The 8,328-nt window shown below is 38.8% G+C and overlaps 1 pseudogene; it reads left to right on the forward strand.

Annotated features, from left to right (window-relative positions):
- The first annotated feature begins 532 nt into the window (after positions 1-532).
- LOC125128473 (RNA-binding protein 34-like) lies at positions 533-7,236 on the forward strand (annotated as a pseudogene).
- The last annotated feature ends 1,092 nt before the right edge of the window (positions 7,237-8,328 follow it).

Genomic DNA, 8,328 nt, shown 5'->3' on the forward strand with positions numbered 1-8,328 from the left:
GGAGGAAGCAAGGCCAGAAAGGCAGAGGGTTACTGCGTGGTACACCTAGGCTGACTGGGCCTTGAGCACCAGGGTTCCTCCACTGGGCAAAGAGTCCTGTACTCCTGGGATAGAAACAGAAAGCCACTGACCCTAATAGGACCACATTTTCTAGCCAGAGCAGAGGTCTTCAATGCTGACCACAAGTGCCATGCAAACCCTCCGTGAACTATCCAGAATCTGATATAATTGTATTGGAAGAAAAATTTAAAATAGACATATCTTTGATACATGAGTCTTTTTTTTTTTTTTTCTTTTTAGGGCCACACCTGCAGCATATGGAGATTCCCAGGCAAGGGGTTGAATTGGAGCCACAGCTGCCAGCCTATGCCACAGCCACAGCAACCTGGGATCTGAGACGTGTCTGCAACCTATACCATAGCTCACGACAATTCTGGATTCTTAATGCACTGAGCAGGGCGAGGGATCGAACCCACATCCTCATGGACACTAGTCAGGTTCGTAAAATGCTAAGCCACAACGGGAACCCCACATGAGTCTTTTGATAAGAACCACAACCTCTACATTAGTAAGAGCAGGAGGAGTTGTGGTTGAGTATGGACAAATAGAATCTGTATGATTTCATTCTCTAATTCCAGCAGATGGAACTTTTGTCCAAAAAGCTGGCAGCAATAAAATATAAAGTTCATCCTGATTAGAAGAACATTAATGCTTATGTTGTGTTTAAGGACAAGAGTGTGGCTGCAAAAGCATTGGAAAGAAATGTGGCCCAAATTGCAGATGGATTTTGTATTAGAGTGGATCTCGCATCTAAGACCTCATCTAGGAACAAGAGATTGGTGTTTGTGGGGAATCTCCCAAATCAAGTTGAAGAATTTGCAGTTGGAAAAGACTTTTTGGACTGTGGGAGTGTTGTGGCAGTAAGGATTGTGTGAGATCGAGTTACAGGAGTTGGCAGAGGGTTTGCTCCATGCTGTTCAGAATACAGATGCTGTTCATCTTGCTCTGAAATTAAATAATTCTTAACTGATGGAATGAAAACTCAGAGTCATGCATTCTGTTCATAAAGAAAAATTAAAACAAAATTAAAATCCTAGTTTGAAGAATGTCAGTAAATCTAAGCAGAGACTTAATTTTGCCTCAAAAAGTGTAAAACAGTCTAAAAATTTGTTTATCAGAGGAAAAAAAAACTGTTCTCATTAAGAAGAAAAAGAAAGGACAGAAGAAAAATGGACAAATAAAGAGAAAGGTTAGAAGTAGAAATCCAAAGATTTTCTTTTCACTGACTACTGGTAATAAAAAAGTATGGGTAAATTTTTAAAAATATAAATTTTGAGAATCCTGTAAACCCACAAGAGAGAGCTTTTGGTCAAAGGGGCCTTTGATTAAAAGGCCTAAAATTTACAAAAGTAAGTAATTTTTTGTTATGCTTAGAACTAGCTTCCCTTCCAGGAAATTTTCCTCTCCCTGTGAGTGCCACCTGTCATTGCTAGGTACGGTGCGCTTCTCTCTGAGTTTCCCTACCATGAATCTAGTATATTTGTCAGGGGGGAGGAAGTTTTCCTCTACCCTTCTTAAGTTCTTCTGGCTGGTCTAGATTAAATTGACAGGAGACATATTAGCAGGAGAAAATCAAGCAAAAGTTTAATAACATGTATACATGGGAGAGACCCAGGAAAGCTAATTTGCCAAAATGGCTAAAGCCTTCACCTTAAATACCGTCTTCAGCTAAAGGCAAAAGGTGTTGAGGGTAGTGGCTTGGGACTTCAAAGGGGAGAAAGGCAATTCACATGAAGACGGAAGAGCAAATATATTTTTTAATTACACCACACTATGGTTTCAATGTCATGATTCTTTGAGTTATTCAAAGGAGCAGGTTGCTAGTGAGAAGTCCACACGGATTCTCCTTTCTCAAACCCATGCTACCTTTTAGTTTGTTTCAGATTGGTTTTGTATAGATGATATATTCATATGATTCAAAAACAAAAACGATATAACAGTTGTATGGTGAAAAGTCTTTCACTCACACTTATTCCATCTGCTTCATATTAAGACCATATTTTTTTATTTTTGGTTTTGTTTTGTTGGTACAGTTTTTTGTTTTATTTTAATTTCTGCTTTTTTTTCCTGGAGTTTCTGAATTGCCTTTCTTTTTGCAGAAAGAAGGAATACATGCCTCCTTCACAATATATCATATATTTCACAGTTTCTTATTCCTTTTATCTGTTGCTTAGAATAGATAATTTAAGTACCTAAAGTGGTCAAATTCATAGAAACAGAGAGTGGAATGGTGTTTTTCAGGGGCTAGGATGGTGAGGGAAAGGGGGGATTGTTTAATGAATATATAGTTTCAGTGTCACAAGATGAAAAAATTCTGGGGATTGGTTGCACCACAATGTGAATACACTTAATGCTACTGGACTACACACACTTAGAAATGGTTAAGACGGTAAATTTTGTGTTATGTGTAACTTACCACAATTAAAAGTAAAATTTTTAAAAAGGTTGCAAAACAAAACAAATGTTTTACTATCCTCCACTAATTCCTATGGAAGCTAGGACACTGGGTTTGAATAATAATGATAATGATTAAATTTGCAGCTATTAATTACCGAGCATTTACTTAGTTACAGTGTCTCATTTAGTCCTTAACATAACTTCCTAAGGTAGGCATTATTATCCTTGCTTTAAGATAAGAGTATTCACAAATGTGCAGAGCCAGCAAATGGTCTCCCCATACTTTAGGGTTGCTAAGCTGATTGAGGTGGCAATAGGGAGTAGAAGAGGGTCAGATTAGCAATTAGGAGATGGACAAATTGCTCAATTTCAGTGAGCTCCTCTGGATCAGAGATTTCCCCCCTGTGCCCTGAGAAACTCTAGGGCTTTCGCAGAGACCCTTCCCCACATCCACACTCAAAAAGCCACCTAGGACTGGGAATACAGAAGTCAGGTGGACAGGGCTGGAGCTTGCCATCCCTTCCCTCCCAAACAAAGCAGTTTGCATTTTTCTGTTTTCCATTTTGGATTTTCACTCTGAAGAATGGGTTAGGCTGCTAAAATAAATTTGAAAGTTACTGGATTAAATTATCTCAAAGGTCCCTCTGAGCTCACATTTTATACCTCACACTCATTTATTCATTCCATTTTCCTGTACATTGCATCTCTGGGACTTGTGAGTGGGCAGGGACAGCTACATAATTTGCAGGACCCAGAGCAAAATGAAAATGTAGGGCCTCTTGTTCCTAGAGCAGTCAAAGAGGAAAAAAAAAAAAAAAAAAGGCCCTTAAAGGCACTGAAACATAAAACTTCTTTTCTTTTTTTTTTGTGGGGGGTGCTGCACTTGCAGCATTATGGAGGTTCCCAGGCTGGGTGTTTCATTGGAGCTAGAGCTGCCAGCCTACACCACAGCTACAGCAAAGCCAGATCCGAGCCACATCTGCAACTTACAGCCACGCCACAGCTCACGGCAACACTGGATCCTAACCCACTGAGTAAGGCCAAGGATCCAACCTGCAACCTCGTGGTTCCTAGTCGGATTCGTTTCCACTGTGCTACAATGGGAACTCCAAAACTTCTTGTCTTCTGTGGTCTTTCTCTTGACTTGTTACGGTGTCTTTATTCACTATTTTATGTCATTCTAAGTGAAGAGAAAAATAATTTTAAATTATTAACATAAAAATTTACCATTCATCTTTACATTGGGCAATGCCAGTTTCAAATACAAAAACATTTAATTCATATTATATAATTTGTGTTTCCTAGCTCACAAATGCATATATATTTTGTTCTGACCAGAGCATGGAAACACTGCACAGTACTAAATCAATTGTTTTTATTTCACTTCTTGTTATGCACACATTGTATCAACACTTTCTACCTTCTAGTGATAAATAAGACTAAAAAGAAGAGGAGCTGTCGGTTGCCCTATCTTTTCCTTTCCTTCTATGTCAACATTTTTAACAGTAGTAGTTAGCTAACACAGGGAAGTAATAGGACTGAGAAAGTATATGATTGAGTTCCTTAGTGGCTGGTATTTCTTTTCTTTTTCTTTTCTTTTCTTTTTTCTTTTCTTTCTTTCTCTTTTTGCCTTTTTAGGGCCACACCCACAGCGTATGGAGGTTCCCAGCTACCAGACTACGCCACATCCACAGCCACACCAGATCTGAGCCGTGTCTGCGACCTACACCATAGCTCACCAGATGCTTAACCCACTGAGCGAGGCCAGGGATCGAACCTGAAACCTCATGGATCCCAGTTGGGTTTATTAACCACTGAGCCACAACAGGAACTTCAAGATTCACCTATTTTTAAAGCTCAGATAATTCCAAGTAAACTCAGTAAGTTTGGAAATATGTGATCATTGGCCTCTGTAGACCAATGTTTTCTGGCTTGACTGTCTTTGGGTGACCCTACAGTTTCAGAACCTTGTAATTTTGTGAGATAACAAATGTGAATAGATTGTCACAAGTTTGGGGTATTCATTCACTATACTAACCCGGGAGGAGGTGTGCCTACCCCACTGCCCAGCAGCCTCACCTCAGCGCAATCTTGCTGTTCTTTATCAGCTGAATATGCAGTAAATCCCAGGAGGTATAAAAATTCTCTTTTTGTGTGGGTGAAAAGAGCCCTGCAAAGAAAAATAGTCTTTAGACCTAATGTTGAAGAAAAGGTGACAAATCTAAGAAAGGCAGAAAATAATTTGGGGGTAATCATAGCCCATTGTCAAAATCTCTTTTGTTTGAGGTTGAGAAATGATGTGATGAGTCTCTCATATACTCTCCAGGAGAGTAGAGGATTATTTTGTTGCAGAGTCTCCCAGGAGGTTGCATGTGAGCTCTTAGCTGAGGCTGCAGTTATCTGAAGGCTTGAATGGGAGGGAGGGTCTGCTTACAAACTCACTCACTTGGTGTTGTCAGAGGGCCTCAGTTTCTCTCTGACTGTTGGCTGGTGGCTTCAGTTCCTTGTCACGTGGGCCTCATCACAGAACATGGCAGAGATCTGAGGGGACAGGGGCAGGGAGAGAGAGAGAGAAATTATGGAGGGAGAGAGAGAGAATGAATTTGAATTCCAAGGCCAGAGCACAACTATTTTTCAAGAGAAAAATAAAACAAACAAAAAAAACTTCAGTGACATATGAAAAGCCTTTAACTAGAAGCTGAGGAAATGCACTGAAAATAATTTTCTGTCAACAAAGAAGGACCCAGGGGAAGTTTAGAGGTCTGCAGAGGCATCTCTATGAAGCAATAGATGGTATAACTTCTACTGCTGCAATCAAAGTGCCAAAAGTAAAAGTTGGTTTAACAATCTGCATGATGTGAAGATAATAGGCTTCAGCTGACTTGCCTCTCATGTGGAAGAAATTCAGACACTAGACATATTCTAGCACAGAAGTATTCAACTCACAAGGAGTCTGCTGATATTCAAATACAATTACCTTGTTTCAGCAATACTTTTAGTGTTATCCTTTCTTTTTTTTTTTTCTTTTTTTTCTTTTATGGCCACACCCTTGGCATACGGAGGTTCCCAGGCTAGGGGTCTAATCGGAGCTACAGCTGCCAGCCTACACCACAGCTACGGCAATTCGTCAAATCTGACCTGCATCTGCAACCTGTGCCATAGTCACGACAACACCAGATCTTTAACCCACTGATTGGGGCCAGGGATTGAACCTGCATCCTCATGGACATTATGTCAAGTTCTTAACCCACTGAGCCACAATAGGAACTCCAATCATATCATTCTTAAAGGAAGCACTTACAACTTTAAGAATCCCTTCTGAGGTGGGTCCTTGTTTTTCTGCTTTCATATTGTATTTTCCTCTATAAGCCCCTTCCCACACTTCTCCCCAATTTTTTTTTTTTTGTCTTTTGTCCTTTGAGGGCTTCAACCGAGGCATATGGAGGTTCCCAGGCTAGGTGTCTAAATGGAGCTATAGCTGCCAGCCTACGCCAGCACCACAGGAATGCCAGATCAAAGCCGCGTCCATGACCTACATTACAGCTCACGGCAACGCCAGATCCTTAACCCACTGAGCAATGCCATGGATCAAACCTGCAACCTCATAGTTCCTAATCTGATTCCTTTCCACTATGCCACAATGGGAACTCCCACTTCTCCCAATTTCAATGCTGAATAATCATTCAGAAGGACAGGAAGACTCTGCTGATCTCCTGTGACTTGTCATTGTTCACAACACTTTTGAGCAATTGCAATTACATCAGCAAAGACTGAATTTTGCAGTTTCAGACTATGTTTACACTTAATGTTACTTCAGTCATGTAAGATAGGTTTCCATTATTTATTGAGGGGGTTTATAAAAGATCTTAATCCTATATTTAGAATCTCTTCAAAAGTTTCAAGGAACTTAAACCTTCAGTAAAAATCTACTACAGTTCATGAGGGAAGTTATATCTTGTGCTGGTTTTTGGAAATTTGGTTATTCACAACGAAGTCATGACTTTAGATGTCCTGACAGATATCAAGGGCCTGTGTTTTCTGTTTATATAATTATCCATTCACACATAGGTACTTTGCTTCATTTTGTATATTTTGAAAACCATTGTCAGTTTATACAGTATGTAATTTTCAAGTAACAAAAAGATTTACAAAAATGCAAGGAGAGAAAGAATCAATATAAATCAAGTATAACTCAGCTTTACTGCTGTGTGCCCCTAAGCCTAACAGAATACGAAGGACTTGGAAATTAACTCACTGTTTGAGAGTTAATCTTGTAAAGAAAATGCATATCAGATTGAAGTTCTGAAGAAGTTGTCTTAAAAGACAGACTGTCTCCCAAGTTAAAAGCAGGAAATAACTGGAAATCTAGTAAATATTTGCCCAGAATTAAAAAAAAAAAATCTATAGCGTAATAACCAATGTTAATATACCTACAGAAAATATATCAATTTCCAGCAGTATGGCAGGCTGGATAACCTGGCCAACCCTTCAGGTAAAAATGAATAAAACACAATAAAATTTACAACCATCTTTTAAAATGTATTAGTGATCTAGCAAGAAAATAAGGAATAGGCCAAAAACTATATGAAAAGGGGAAAAATAAGTAAACCCAGAGATTTAAGATGAGCAATGAAATTGATTTTTTTCTTTGAGGGCATTTGCTGAACTGGGTAAACTTGAACTTTGTTTTTTATGGTTTCACAGGTACTGGAGATAAAAGACAAAGTCCAGGGACCCCCAAGGGTTGGTGGGGGTGGGGGCGTCTATTATGTGACCTAAGGAGATGGGTATCTTAAAAGCCTCAACCTTACTCCAGTGAAAGAGGAACAAGCAAGAAACCTTTTCTCCCCTGCCCTACCCCAGGAGACTACAAGGAAAATTCTCTGCCTCAAACCATTACTACTGAGTAAAAAAGGCAAACAAAATCTCACTTAAGAATTGGTAACTAAATTCTTGTAACAAATAAACTAATAGCCTGAATTCACTTCATCTAGAAGGTCAAGCTGAGAACTTAATTAGCTTAAAGTATTCTTAGAATGTACCCTCAGGCACTTGGCAGAAAGAAACCTACCTTCATCCCAGGGCTCAAAAAATTCCCAGAGATAAAATTTTGTAATATATAATATGTAATCAAAAATTATAAAATACAAAAAAAAGCACAACACCTTGTTCAAAAGCGAGCAGATTTGGTACAATGAGATCACAAAGACTTCAGATATAGGAATTATCAGAAACAATGTGAACTATAAAAAAGGTATGGAAAGAAATGAGCAAAAAACAGTAATATGAGAAATGACCAAGTATATTAATAGAGAAGGAACCAAATAAACCTTATAGAAAGAAAATAGAAATTATAAATCAAATGAATTGGTTCAAGAAGTAGATTAGGTACAAATAAAGAGAGAATTTGCAAACCAAAAGGTAACAAACATTTTGCATAAAGAAACAAAGATATGGAAAATATAAAAGAGAAAGAGGCATGGACCAAGACAAAGTGAGAAGCTCTAAAATGTACCTAAATAGAGTCCCACAATGTGATGCTCAGTTTTATGTGTCAAAAAAACTTGGATAGGCCTTGGTACCCAGATCTTGGTTGAAGATTATTCTGGATATTTCTTTGCAGGTGTTTCTTAGATCAGATAAACCTTTGAATCAACAGACTGAGTAAAGCAGATTACCCTCCATTATGTGGATGGGCCTTATCAAATCAGTTGGAGGCCCTAACAGAAAAAGACTGATCTCTTCAAACAAGAAGGAATTCTAATAGCAAACTGCCTTTGGACACAGACTATAGCTCTTCCCTAGACTTTTAGCTTGCTTTCCTACCCTACAGATTTTGGAATTGCCAAGCCTTCATGATCACATGAGCTG

This window comes from Phacochoerus africanus, chromosome 5 (assembly GCF_016906955.1).
Source record: "Phacochoerus africanus isolate WHEZ1 chromosome 5, ROS_Pafr_v1, whole genome shotgun sequence".
NCBI classification, from domain to species: domain Eukaryota; kingdom Metazoa; phylum Chordata; class Mammalia; order Artiodactyla; family Suidae; genus Phacochoerus; species Phacochoerus africanus.